The 12,618-nt window shown below is 34.8% G+C and overlaps 1 long non-coding RNA gene across 2 annotated transcripts; it reads right to left on the bottom strand.

Moving 5' to 3' along the window:
* Nucleotides 1-2,788: 2,788 nt before the first annotated feature.
* Nucleotides 2,789-9,819, bottom strand: LOC121063529. 2 transcript variants are annotated; one of them, XR_005816046.1, is made up of 2 exons: nt 9,655-9,819; nt 2,789-3,886 (listed from the first exon to the last, which is right to left on the bottom strand). It is a non-coding gene; the product is annotated as an uncharacterized LOC121063529 (long non-coding RNA). The 2 variants fall into 2 exon arrangements; XR_005816047.1 differs by having other exon boundaries at nt 2,789-3,717.
* Nucleotides 9,820-12,618: the final 2,799 nt, after the last annotated feature.

Raw genomic sequence — 12,618 nt, 5'->3', positions numbered from 1 at the left:
ACTTATACAAAGTAAATTTTTTGAAACATTTGTCCAATAAAAATAGACCTATGAAGACAACAATTCCTCAATACATTCTTATGTTTAGGTATGGCTGTATATTTATAGGTAGGTACTCAACTCTGGAATGAAAGAAGTTGTGTCACAAAAGTACCAAAAAGAATTAAAAGTGGAAAAAAGCTTTTGATTCTTATATTCTGAAAAGCAAAGGGAATTTTGGGGGAAAATAAGCGAATACTTTTGAATAAGAAGTGAATTTGAGAAAACTGTAAAAGTCTAGAAGAAGGAGAATTCCAGTAATATATTTTTATTGACACAAAATATTTTTACTAAGCTTTTGCTCTTAAACATGTGAGTATAAACTTAAAATATAAACTTCAAAGCAGGAAAAGAAAGAAAGAAAGAAAGAAAGAAAGAAAGAAAGAAAGAAAGAAAGAAAGAAAGAAAGAAAGAAAGAAGGAAAGAAAGAAAGAAAGAAAGAAAGAAAGAAAGAAAGAAAGAAAGAAAGAAAGAAAGAAAGAAAGAAAGAAAGAAAGAAGGAAAGAAAGAAAGAAAGAAAAAGAGCATCTACCACCTAAGTTGCTTTAATCTAGATGGTTAGAAAAAAAATAATAATAATTGTAGTGCTTTTGCTTAATTATGCCCTTCAATCTGATGATCACTCTCAGGCATTTAAGGATTACTCCATTTTCACACGTGAGCAGGGATAGAGCAACTATCTCATACTCATGCTGCTAATTGTTGTATGACTTAGTAGATGCCTCAATGCCTTAGCTCATTTTGGTGCAATTACCTGAGTGTGCAGGCTTCCTTTGCTGGGCATGTAGATGGCAGTCCAAATCTCGGTGTTACTGTCTTGTTGAAGAGAGAATTCGTACCTAATCACAAACTGTCTTTGCTTGGGTCCACATTCACAAAACTGGGGCTTCAGACGAGGTAAAGTTGAAATGAGAGTATTTGCTTCTGCATCTGTATTTGCATTCTGGTTTATGGCTAAAAACCAGCTAAGCAGGTCACTTGCACACTGGGAAACTTGTTTTCAAAAACACAACTTCTATGTTTCCCACAGGACAAAAGAAGTAACCTATGTTTCCCAGATGGTAGCAGTGGGCATAAGCAATCAAATACGAAGTTTGCAGTGGTGAAGTTTCTTCTTTGGAGATTTTAGTACAGAAGAACAATACACTACTACCAGGAGAAAGACCTCCAAGTAGACTTTCATACTTCTCAGGTAAATGTTGTGTGAGAAAAGACAGGTTGCAAGGGCTGAATTCAGACACACTGTTGATGTTGTTCTGTTCAGACTCTTCTGTATCAATATCAGATTGTACCTCATGCATATATACATAATCTTCAATAATGAAAACCTTTTGTCCTCCACTTTGTGTCTTCTTTGAAACTGTGACTCCTTTGTAACTTAGAGGCTGTTAAAAAATAGTCCACGGCTTTTACTTTCTGCTTGAAGCTGTTCTATCTACAACCATCAAGTTATATTCAAAACAAACATTTTCTTAACAGCTTTAAGTTTTATTTTTTACTATGAAGCTGAAACAATTACAATGAAAATAATGCATATGACACTATATATAATCAAGAAAAGAGTTTTCTTGAGTGTTTTGTTTCCTGCTGATATAAACTGAGAACTCAGTGCACAATTTACAAGGGCCAATAGCTGAGTACTTTTAAATACAGTGACATATAATGGCTGCAGTAAATATAGATTCAGAGGCTACATTTATGCCAGGAAATTAAACTTGCTTGGGAATGTTCCTAAGCAATAAAGCCAACTAGCACATATGTGTACTTGTAAACTCTTCTTCCTTCCAAAGGAGGGTAGTGGCACCAGCCTGCCAGCTGGGCAGGGTCTCAGGAATATGCAGCATCCATCTTCCTCAAACTGTACCAAGAAATTGTTTTTGGGGACGTTATTTAACGCAACCGTAAAGTGTGTTGGGGGTCTTTTGAACAGTTTTACAGTATAGACCTGGGAATGTAGCCGTCAGTGTTTAATTTACTACTGCAAATGTTCAACTGTTTTATATTACAGTAACTGTCTTGAAGCATATACTAATACTGGTCACTTTTATAGGTACAAGGTCTTGGTCTTGTATTCATTATATATCCAACATTCTTATTAGAAATTAATTAATTAAAAAAAAAAAAAAAAAAAAAAACTTGCCTTAATTAGTGAGGAATTCAGCCTTAGCCTATAATTTGAAAATAAAAAGGAAGTAAAATTATAACACGGGATTAACTTGCTAAAATAATCCCTAAATAAACAAATAAATAAATAAATACCAATGGCATTAAAGTATTACTCACAAATACATGGCCTGCTTAATTAATTTAGCAGCCTGGACAAGAGATTCAGGTTTTTGTGCTCTTGTGCTTTTGTGCTGGGTATTTGAAGCTGAAAATGTAAACATGAATGCATTTTCTATACAAGTCTTCTGGAGAAATGTTAGGGAAGGCTGGGCACATTCCTTGCTGGGTTTTGTGTTAGATTCTTTACAAACGACCAGTATCAGTCCCAGAAATCAGACCAGGGAAGTTAGATTCTTCTTGCAACAAGTTGACTGCTGCTGAATTTACAAGGCTACTTGTAATTTTTATTGATAGGAACACCATAAAACTTTACACAAAGGGACAGATGCATGTATTTGTGTATTTTCCCCCAGTTAATATGAACTAGCATAGTACAGACCTGTTTGAGAGTCACATAAATGCAATGACCTGCACTCCTTTTTATAGCCATAGCTTGTTTTGAATAGTCAGACATATAAAATGACAGAGAAAAGATTTTTCTTTATTCTTCAGAATTTTCACTTTGCCATTTACAAATCAATGACGTTTGCGTCTGTCTTAACACATTAGTGAAATGGCCTGTAAAGGAAGCCTGTTTTACAGATTGAGCTGAAAAAAACAATATTGAACATAAATGTATTGCTAATTTTATTCAGAACTAGCAGATACTATGAATGATATACATGACACTTCATAAATAATAGCACACCAACAAAATCAGGAAGAAAATTAGTTTGGGGCTCAGTCTTGCAGTCAATTGATTTTTTTCCACAAATAAGAATTTTAGAATCAGTTTTGAAGGCTTAACTCTACAAAAGAAAGTAAAACCTTATTTTATTCCACTTGAACAGCTTTCAGATAACAGTTATTAATTGAAGGTCTGTTAGTAAGATTTATTCGGGAGATGGTTGACTTTCTGTCTGTGACTTTTTTTCCCATGGCCAATGTTTTTACTGTGCAACTCAGAAAGATTTTAATGACAAAACCCATAATTACTGGTGGAAAAACAAAGCAGACAAACAAACAAACAAAAACTTATGCTCATGCTTTCATCTCATTGGCCTCTGAAGTAAACCCAGCAGTCTCCAGTTCATCTCACCTCTTCTTGGTGGAGACTGTAATAGCATAGAATGTAACATTGCTATTACTCATTTATGAATTGTAGTACAAAACGTGGCTAATTGAAAAGACTAGGCAAACAAGGTCCTTGCATCTGTGAAAAATCTGATCTCTTTTTAAGGCTCAGTTATTTCTCTGATAACCACCGAGGATCTCTTTTGTAGAAGCAATTCCAATAAGGCAAAGGTGCCCTCTGTAGGGGAGAGGCTGTAAATGATGGGTAGCTGGAATTCTAATCAGACAGAAAGCAGCAGAAAAGAATAATTTCTCAACAGTCTGGCTCTTGGAGAAATGCTAAAAAATGAATATTATGTATAAATTAAGGATTGCAAACGTGAGAAAATCCACATTAAAATACAGCTGAAAATTATGCTCTCAAGTGCAGATAACAGTTAGCAGTTTTGTAAAGAGATGCATCAATATTAAATGTGTACTGTGGCGAGAAATGAACTGCAGGAGTTTCCTGAATAAAATAAAAAAATAAATAAATTTAAGTTAAAGGAACTTTACAGAAATAAGAGGCTTCAGAAAGCAACATGCATAAAAAATGTCTCTGTAGCATGTACTCCTAAAAAGTTTACCACAAAGCAGATTCATTAACAGCCCCATGGGGTTAGTATATTGCTTGCTAAGAAATTGTTTTTGTTAGCAAGCCCACAGATACATCTTAGCTAGTGTGCAGGATCTCTAGTGGCTATTTGCAATCCTTTGGGGAATTCTTTCCTCAATTTATAATGGCAGCTAATGCCAGCTCAGAGAAAGGCAGAGAATATGACACTAGTTGTGGTTCATTGCTTATTATTAATTTTTTTCTAGGTCCTACTTTTATAATATATTACTTGACCCACAGTTCTTGCTATTTTGATTTTCTGCCTGGTATTCTACCTTCTACTTTTATTTTTACATCTATAGATACGTATGCTTTTACAATAAAGTTACTAACGCATAATAACCTGCATTACTATGTAATGAGCTGTAATATGGAGTGGGAAAAACCCTTCAGTTTGTGAGTTAGACTCCTTTCATCTTTACCAGAAAATCAGAGAAGAAAGAGAAACTGATTCTAGTAGTTGAATTTCTGTGTATTGAATTTGTGTGGATTACTATGAAAACCTAGACTCAACCATAGTGTAGAAAGTGAAGATCAGTGTTAGTCCAGAGTTGTAAATCTGCAGTCAAATCAGTTACTGCATATGACTGTAAAGAGAAGGGTGGGTTTTGGCAATTTGTGGAAAAGTAAAGGATAATAAGGTTTAAAACCTACTTTTTTTTTTTTTTTTCCAGGTGTTTGAGATATTTTGTAGTCTGCATAACTAAAAAGGTTCTGTTTTCCTAGGTCATAATATCAAGACTGACTGGCTGGCTTTCAAAACTAGTGTAGAATGAAAGGGAGAACCTCAGCCACTGCCTTTCCTAATCATGGATTTTGGAAAAAGAGAATCTTTTCCTTTCTTTATCCTCTATTGGAAATACTGGTATAAGGAAGAGGTGCCATATTTTGGACCTCGTAAGAGTCATATTAATACTATCTTTTGCTTTAATTAATATATAAGAAGGTAACAACTTTTGTTTAAATCTGTAGAGTAATATTGAACCTCCCAGTCTCCTTTTTAAAGTGAATTAATTTCACCACATTCCTTTTTGATATTCAGGGCATACATGCTTCCAAATCTGTCTACATAACTAAATGTTTCAGGAATTACTGAAATTATGGATATTTGTGGGTTTTTGATATGCCCTCTTCGTATCTCCTTGCTTACTCTGTGAATCAAATCTGACACATAGGTGGGCATTCCTTCTCTCACAACCAAAGATAATGCAACTCAGAGGACAAAAGTTAGGATCCTAACTCAATGGAGAAGTGCTTGTAGGTGCTGGCATACTATGTGAATATCACTCACAGGTCAAATTTTCACGACAATATTTTTCCTGGCGTTAGGCAAATCTACATGTAAGACCTGAAGAGCACAGACCATTTTACCACACTTAATTATTTCATCTATAATAAAATTCCATTGCTGTATTTAAATGACTGTCCTGAAATATGAAGGTAACCTCAGAGCAGCTCTCTTTAAAATCTTTCTTGCCACTATCCAACCATTCCACTATACACAGAACAAACATCTAAGGCTATTTTTTCCTTTTGCCAGCCTAGACAAGTAGCCTATGTCTAAACACACAAACTAGATTCTTCTGGTTTATTGTATTGTTCCTTTTTCCTGTTCCTTTTATTAGTCTGCATTTGCAGTTACAAAGGTACTACTGCAATTTTTGAAGATAGATTTAATTCTGGAAAAGCTACATATTTCAAGCATTATATTTTTAACTTTTTTTTTTTGGCTTTCCAGCTAGAAGTTGCCAGTTCCTCAGATTTATTCTATAGCGGCTGCTTCCAGACAGTACTCACAGAACCTATCGTTAGATGCTTTGTTTATATATCAGAGATAGAAGTCTGAGTTCCTTATGCAGTCACTGAAAAGAAGCATGCATGTTTAGTACAAAGATTCAGAAAACCTGAACCAAAAACCCTAAGTTGAACTTGTGAAATAGTCCTGTGTGATCTGAGACTGAGGCCTCCCTCACAAGTGGACTGTAAAATACATTGTCCTCCCTTTAGACTATGTACCCAGTTTCTTTGTTTATAATTTAACTATTCTTAAATTTATGAAACACCAGTTTATTTGTATTCATTTTGTTCTTTACTGTGCTATTGTTTATTTGCTGTTTATTTGTGACATGTTAATATTTTAAATTCTTCCTTGAAGTCTGAAGTTTTTCTGTCTATTTTTAAACATTTTAAACAGCCATGATCAACCTTGACTTGGAAAAAACTATGGTAAATCTCAATAAGTCTTAATATGTGATTTTTTTTCTGTTTATTTATTTATTTATTTATTTATTAAGATTGTTAGAGCATTCTGTAGAACACAAATCAAATATGGCTTATTTCCTGTTACTGTAGTTTGTTTGACCCTTTCCTTCCAGTTTTAGATCATACAAACTGTAAAAGCAAAGTGATATTGTGCAACATCTACTATATATATATATATTTAATCTGCCATTCATACAGTTTTATTAATTTTACTCAGCTATCTGCTTGATACTGTGGCCTCCGGGATTTTTCCTAAATAGCTGCCAACTGTCTTTGGGGTCTGTCGTCTAGCAGTATATCACTTGGTCCCAGTCCTGAAAAATTTATACACTTGAGTAAATTTGCACGAGAGCTGGCCCATTCACCATTGGTTATTCAACATTACTCTAGAGTGCGTTTTCATAGAATCATAGAATCTTTCAGGTTGGAAAAGACCTCTAAGATCATCTAGTCTAACCTTTAACCTAGCACTAAAGTACACTACTAAACCATGCTACTAAGTTCTGCATCTACATGTTTCTTGAAGACCTCCAGGGATGGTGATTCAACCACTTCCCTGGGCAGTCTATCCCAATGTTGCACAAACCTTTCAATAAAGAAATTTCTCCTAATATCCAACCTAAATCTCCCCTGGTGCAACTTGAGGCCATTTACACTCAAATTATCACTTGGTGCTTGGGAGGAGAGCTCGATCCCCACCACACTACAACCTCCTTTAAGATAATTGAAAAGTACAATAAGGTCTCCCTGAGTCTTCTCTTCTCCAAGCTAAAGAACCCCATTTCCCTCAGCCACTCCTCATAAGATGTTCTCTAGACCCTTCACCAGCTTTGTTGCCCTGCTTTGGACATGATCTAGCACCTCAATGTCCTTGTAGCGAGGGGTCCAAAACCAAACACATTACTCAAGGTACAGCCTCACCAGAGCCAAGTACAGAAGGATACTCACTTCCCCAGTCCTGCTGGCCACACTATTTCTGACACAAGCCAGGATGCTGTTGGATTTCTTGGCCACATCAGCACACTGCTGGCTCATATTCAGGCAGATATCAACCTATGGCCACTCAGCCAGCTTTTAATCCAATGAAGTGTATGCCTGTCCAAGCCATAAGCAGCCAGCTTCTTCAGGAGAATGCTGTGGGAAACAGTGTCAGAGGTCTTACTGAAGTCTAGGGCTTGGATAATTGCTTCAATTTTACTGGTCAATCATTGCAAAGTATTTGCAATGGGATTTTTTGCCCAACTTTTCTTAGTTTAATTATATTTTTCTTCTCATTGTCTGTACAGTGACAAAAATTTTGTAAAGTCATATGAGTTTGGACATAAGTTAGATGGTTTTAAAATGATTAAATCTGCTCTTCATTTCATGTTTGTTGCAGTGATGACCACAAACATATTAGTGTCTGACTAAGTTGGATGTATTTCTGTTTCTTAGGTATACATAGTGACTTTGGAGTTTTACACAACAGATGAGCGAATCAATAACAGTTAATTTATATTCCCATTGCATAGCCAACTCTTATGATGATGCATTAACTATCATACTAAACTTTGGACACTTCTATCACAGTATCCCTAACTAACCATGTAAGTATGCATGTGCCTGCGATATATTTATTCATTTAAAGTAATTCCAGCTTTTGTTAATATAGTGAATACTTCTAATGCCTTCTGACTGCATCATTATTGGATTAGTCATCTTGCTCAACTCCCTAGCTACAGAGGATCAAGAGTATTTAGCATAACAAATACTACAGAGCAATTACTATATAGTTATTTATTTTTGTCTATATTTCTATCTTTTTATTATTGCCATTCCTTTACTTGCCCCCTTTTACTTGTAACTAGCAGCCAAGCCTTCTCCTCATTTATGTAATTTAAACAAAACACATTAAATTGTACAAAGATCTGAATCCCTAGCTGTTATGAATTTCCAGCTTCTCCTAAGTCAACAAAGCTGTGTTATTTTTCACTGGTTTAGAAACTGGTCAAATAGATATGAAAGGCAGATTACTACTCTCTGTCTGATGTTCCATATTGATTTCAACATCTTTTCCTTTTGCATTCCTTAAATAGCATGCATTCACTTCACATCCTTAACAGAGTGCTCTGTCTTAAATTTCAATCTTCTTTAAAACCTAAATACTCCTTTTGGGCAACTGTTTTCACTGTTTGAAGGATGTTCCATCAATCTCATCATTATGCAGATCTCAGTAATATATAGTATTTCCTTTGGAATTTTTCTACAGTATTGTCCATTTCCTGACAAATGTTCAAGAGTTTGAGAATAAACAGTCTACATATCCAGACAAAATAGGAACAAAGCTTAAGGTGAGAAAGACTACTCAATGTAAGCTTTCTTCTGCATCTTATACCTCTGAGATTTACTATCAGCTTTATTTTGCTTAGATATTTAAGACTCGAACATATTACAAAAGTCTGCTGATTTCACACACACACACACATATATATAGTCCCTTGTGAAATGTAAAAAAAAATATTAAAAAATCAAATTCACTTTCAGTTTCACTTGAAGTGTCGCAATGTGACTAAGCACTGGTGCTTAACACATTTGCCCATAACTTTAAGTTCGTGACTAGTTTTAATAATTTCCTTCATATATAAGAGCCTTCAAGCAACTTAATTAGTGCCAGAACCACTTGAGATTCTTCAATATATTGTTTCAGAGTACTCTATTTAGTATTCTTAGCATCTATTTTGAGTTGCAGTCACCAATCTTTTGTATTGTACCTACAAAACATGGATTTGTATGTCTTTATTCACTTCTCTGATCTACTTATCTTTTGATCTACTTAGAAGGCAATGCGAATGATAGAGTTGCTACATTTTTATTAATGGAAATAAATATTTGTGTTGTACATTTTAAATGTTGTAGATATGGTTTGGAATTGACAAACTAAGAACTATATTTTAGGTAATTTTATATAGATCAAGAAAAGTCTTCTAATTTCAGACTGGATCTAGACTGTCCTACTTCCGGCCCTTCCACTGAGATTTCTAGAGTTAAGGTAGTCTCCTACTATATATTACATAATTATATAGAACTGTGATTTTGGTGAGCATAAACAGGAATTGAGTTTTAAGAAGGCTGATTCATAGGTGCTTTATAAAATATTCCTGTAATCCTTTACCTATTCATTCATTTCTTCACTGTTATTTTCCCTTACTTATCAAAATGTAATAGAGTAGTATGTTAAGGACATAGAAGTTTGACTGTGAACTTTCAGAATTAAGGTATCAGGTTAGGAGAGTAAAATAACTAATTTAGCCAAAAATTCCTTATTAGATGAGTATTTCTATTTCTGTGATATTTTTGTTCATCAATATGTCACTAGTTACCTTTCATCATAAAAGTTTCAGGAAAACTTGTTTTGGTGTAGCTAATATTTTTGGATCAAGATATTTTCTTCCTTCCTTCCCTCCTTCCTTCCTTCCTTCCTTCCTTCCTTCCTTCTTTCCTTCTTTCCTTCTTTTCTTTCTCTCTTTCTCCTTTCTCTTTTCTCTTTCTTTTTCTTTTTCTCTTTCTTTCTTTCTCTTTCTTTTCTTTCTTTCTTTCTTTCTTCTTTCTTCCTTTCTCTCTTTTCTTTCCTCCTTTCTCTTTTCTCTTTCTTTTTCTTTTTCTCTTTCTTTCTCTTTCTTTCCTTCTTTCTTTCTTTCTTTCTTTCTTTCTTTCTTTCTTTCTTCCTTTCTTTCTTTCTTTCTTTTTCTTTCTTTTTCTTCTTTCTCGCTCTCTCTCTTTCTCTCTTTCTTTCTTTTTCTCTCCTCTCTCTTTCTCTCTTTCTCTTTCTCTCTTTCTCTCTTTCTTTCTCTCTTTCTCTCCTTCTCTCTTTGTCTATTTCTCTCTCTTTCTTTCTCTCTTTCTCGCTCTCTTCTCGCTCTCTTGATTCATCCTGTACTCTTGACTCATCTTGTAGACCAAGAGTATAGTTAAAGGAAAATAGTTTACCTACTCTTTTATTTATCAAACAGAATTTGTCTGCTTCTATAAGCTGTGTGTACTTACTGGTGGGTTGTATCACACAGGAAATGATTTTTGCTGTGATGAAGGAAAGCACGAGTTCTCTCCAGTTGATGAAGTCAGTGAGATGACCTTTTCAGTGTATCCTACTCATGGTGTCTTATATCTGTTATTCAAAAGCCTTTTCCTCTCTGCCTTCCCAGATTCATTAAGCACATTTATCAGTTTCATCAGAGAGGAGAGTCAAATACTTTTAGTATTTCTGCTGTGATTCGATTGCAGAGCAAGGGTTGTAGTCATTGCTGACATCTGCTGCCTGGCATGCTGTTGCATGTTAAATATGAGACCTGTTTTCAGATGATGCAGTTGAGGTCAACTTTTTTTTTTATTTTTTTTTTTTCCTATGAAATCATGTAAATGGAAAGCAATGTATCAGACACCAGATGTTATTTGGCAAGTTCCAGAAATCATCTATATATTTTTACCTTTTCTAGTTTCTTTTTAAAGTACATAAGACAATCAATGATATGTAGATTCTTATAGAAACCACAGCTCACACCCTCCAGTTTTGATTATTTTATACATGATAGAAGTGTAGGAGCCAAACAGGAGATCTTCTTCATGCAGTTTCAGGAAGAGGGCTGTTCAGTATCTGTTACATACACCAGTTTTGAACTACAGTAAGCACAATGTCTATTTTGTGGAATCTCAACGGAAAGATAACTAAATATAGGCATCAATAAGTGAGACATGCATTTAGGATCTCATTTTAGGCAATAGAGTTGACACAACCAAGTCACCTACAGATATTTAGCTTTCTCAGAAGGGTTTCATTCAGCTATGCACATTCAAGATGTCTATATCCATTTGGCCCTCAGTGCCTTTCCAGAGAAGAATTAATCTTTCAGATCTGTTGTATTTGCCCACTTTACATGGATATTTGAAGTATCTGGGGATGTTTCAGATGGCATTAGGTGCCAATGTAGGCAGCTGAATTCATGCCTTAAATTTTATTGGTTCTTTTTGTACTCCACTGACTCCACTGAGTAAGGGCACAATTCACTTATGTAAACATGATATACCTAATACCATCTGAGATTCTGCATGACATCTAAGATACCTTCATGGCACATATGATATGTGACTGTATCCCTCCAGAGAAGTAAAAGGATGACAGGTGGGATAGCTTATTGCTACTGAAATAATCCTAGACACATGTGCTTCCACAGCTGAATCCTGGTCTCTACCTCTGCTGGCTACAATGGAAGTTTAGATGCCTAGGATATCATTTTATTGTTCTATTTACAGACCTACTACCATATTGTGTGCCCTAGGACATTTAAGACATTTGCTTGTAGATATCACACAAGAGCTATGGGAAACACATGACCTCTCAGTGTAGAACCTGAAGGCCAGGAGAGATAAACCACAAAATTTCAAATAAACTATCCATTAGAGTTCAGGCTACTGCTGTACTTCCTTGTGCACATAGTTGCCTACAGGTAGATGATGCCTGTATTCAGGTTACTTAACCTCTGACTGAATACTACCATTGCAGACAGGAAAAAAATCTGTTAGAAAACTAGTCAGTATTGTTTTCAAGTGTTATTGGCATGCCATCTCTAAGTTTTCAAGGCAGCAGGTCGGCCACTGTTCCCAGGTGTCTATGTTGATACACTTATAGCAGTATCAACAGTAACTGCGACTCAGAAATATGAACTGGCTTTTGCTGAAGAAACTCTATAGCTACTTCATGTTAATGTGAAAGTTAACATGAAAAAAAATAGAAATCTTAGCTAAAGTCTGCAATGACTTTTTACCTTTATTATTATTTTTACATAGCAACAAGTGCACTATACAGTGCATAAAGGGTTTAAGTGTTTTCTTATACAGCAACTTTTAGAATATAATTGATTCTAAAGAACCAAACAATCTAGAATATATATAATGCAGCTTTTAAGTACTTGATTATATAAAAAATCCATTTCACATTATATGACCTCATTTGGAAACCCAATAGCTGAAGAAAGCATGTTATGAATTTCCAATCCAAGTGAAATTGAGTTTAATAATCCACAGTGTATGAGATGTGTACTTGCATTTTAACTATAGTGTTATATATATTTGTATAATTGTAAATGCAAAGGTCTTATCATTGGTTTGGTCTTTTATTTTAGTGACTGGAATTCCATAACCTTTACAGCAATAGATTAGGTAGTCTTCTGCCTCTGATGTAAGCTGATACTTAGCTAGTTTGTGCTAGGCTTAAGCATGGAAAATAGTTTTAAGAAATTATATTTTGCTTTTACACTTGAACAGAATTTTGTAGAAATTTGTGCTATTTA

This window comes from Cygnus olor, chromosome 1 (assembly GCF_009769625.2).
Source record: "Cygnus olor isolate bCygOlo1 chromosome 1, bCygOlo1.pri.v2, whole genome shotgun sequence".
Lineage (NCBI taxonomy): Eukaryota > Metazoa > Chordata > Aves > Anseriformes > Anatidae > Cygnus > Cygnus olor.
This window is presented reverse-complemented; position numbering and strand designations above follow the sequence as displayed.